This window comes from Helianthus annuus, chromosome 16 (genome assembly GCF_002127325.2).
Source record: "Helianthus annuus cultivar XRQ/B chromosome 16, HanXRQr2.0-SUNRISE, whole genome shotgun sequence".
In the NCBI taxonomy this organism is placed as follows: domain Eukaryota; kingdom Viridiplantae; phylum Streptophyta; class Magnoliopsida; order Asterales; family Asteraceae; genus Helianthus; species Helianthus annuus.
The window spans coordinates 52,513,475-52,515,685 of NC_035448.2; the positions used below are offsets into that span (position 1 = coordinate 52,513,475).

Here is a 2,211-nt window from a genome sequence, read left to right on the forward strand (position 1 = left end):
GAAAGGAATGTTGACATGCAAATGTTTTAGTAGACTTTCGAATTTTGCGATTGGTCTTCTGACGGATTAACCTACCGGGGTACGGAACCCGAGGAGCCTTGGTGGGCTCTGGTGAGGGAGGAGAACCCTTCTCTTGTTGGGGCGGTGTTGCGATCTCCTCAGTAGGCGGCGGGCCTTCCGCGGGACCCACGGTACGGTTCCGTAGCGTTATGAGATGAACTTGTGCCTTTGGGTTGGTTTCGGTATTACTTGGTAACGCGCCTTGTGGTCTCTCAGAGAAATTTTTGGCTAGTTGATTTATTTGTTTTTCGATGTTTTGTATACTAGCTTGTTGATTTCTAAAATTTGATTCTAATTGTAGAAACCTATCCGAGTTTTTCTTTTCAGTGTCGGAGATGAGGCGAGATATAGTATATTCAAGCCTTTCTCGTCCACCTTGTTGTTGAGAAAAAATTTGTGATTCATTCCTCGGTTGCTGAAAGTTTGTTCGTTGATTTAGATTTTGTTGGTTACTACTACTGTCGGGTTCTCTCCAACCAAGGTTAGGGTGGTTACGCCATCCTTGGTTGTAGGTGCCCGTTGGGGGACCCGACGGCCTAGGTCTATTATCAATGTAGTTTACCGACTCTGTTTGATCATCTGTTTCTTCCATACAACTCCAATTTTCATGTGGCCCACCACACCCTTCACAAGCCATAACCGAGACTGTTTTTGTCATTTCTAGCTTTTTAGTTTTTGAAGAAAGGGCCTCGATTTGGGCTTGTAAAGAAGTGCTTTCATCAACCTTATGGGTGCCCGGGGCAATAGATTTATTGCCTCAGGGAGTGTGCCATTGAAAATTGGTTTGAGCAATTTCCTCAATTTGATGATATATTTCTTGCGGGCGGCGATTACCTAAAAGTCCCCCGGAGCTAGAGTCAAGTGTTTGTCTAGTATGTGACAACAATCCATTATAGAAAGTGGATACTTGTTGCCACACCGCAAGACCGTGATGAGGACACTTTCGTAATAGCTCCTTGAATCTTTCCCATGTTTCATATAAGGATTCCCCCTCGTCTTGCGAGTATGTATTAATTTCAGTCATTAATTTAGCCGTTTTAGCGGGAGGGAAATACTTATATAGAAATTTTTGGGCTAGTTCATCCCAGGTGTTTACCGAACCAACTGGGAGGGTATTAAGCCAAGCTTTTGCTCGGTCTTTTAGTGAAAATGGAAACATTCAAAGGCGAATGGTGTCATTTGATGCTCCATTGATCCGAAAGGTATCACATATTTCTAAGAAATTAGTGATACGTAGATGGGGATCCTCATCCGCAAGCCCATGAAAGGTTGCAGAGTTTTGAAGCATCTGTATCAAATGTGGCCGAAGTTCGAAGTTGTTGGCTTCGAAATTCGGTGCATTGATAGCGGCACCAAGGTTACCTACGGTGGGTCGTAGGTAATCTATGAGGGTACGCTGGTCCGCATTTGGAAGTGGGTCCCCCGAAACCTTCTCTTGGTTTTTAGCTTTTAATCTTTTTCTGAGAAAGCGTTCGGGTTCTTCTAGAGGTTCTTGTATGTCTTTATTAGAACTGGAGCTCATACACTACGTAGAGGTGGCGTCTGGTTCTAAGTCCTGTCACAAAAAAAAAACAAAAAAAGAATGCTGGTCAGAAAGTTCACCACGGCCCCGTGCTCAGTGAACACGGCCCGTGGTCGAAGTTACAGTGATTGTTTTCCGGATCCCTGTTACTGGAAAGATGGACACGACCCCGTGTTGCACCGACATGGCCCCGTGCTCAGCCTTCTGTAACTCGGAAAATAAAAACTGCCAGTACCAATGCTGGGCACGGCCCGTGTCCGACCAGGCACGGCCCGTGCTAAGCTCTGCAGAAGCTGAAAATTTAAGAAAATCTAAAAATTAAAAAGAAAATAAAAAAATGATTAGGCCGTTGATTCCTAACTTTCTTAAAATCCTTGTGTCCCCGGCAACGGCGCCAAAAAAACTTGATGTGCGTGAAGTGTGTTATAATTTGGATGTATATTTTAAGCCCTTTTTACACTTTTAGCCAAGTTTTAAATTTATAAAACACGATATTTACTAACACTAAACACACATATGGGCAAGTGCACCCATCGTGGACGTAGTATAGTGTTGGTAAGATACCGAGGTCGTCCAAGGACACAAGAGCTTTTAGTACCGGTTTATCCTCAACGTCTAATCAAATCAAA

General features: G+C 43.7%; 1 non-coding gene across 1 annotated transcript; it reads left to right on the forward strand.

The window, feature by feature from the left end:
• The first annotated feature begins 983 nt into the window (after nt 1-983).
• On the forward strand, nt 984-1,090 carry LOC118488635. Its single transcript, XR_004885179.1, has one exon. It is a non-coding gene; the product is annotated as a small nucleolar RNA R71 (small nucleolar RNA).
• Nucleotides 1,091-2,211: the final 1,121 nt, after the last annotated feature.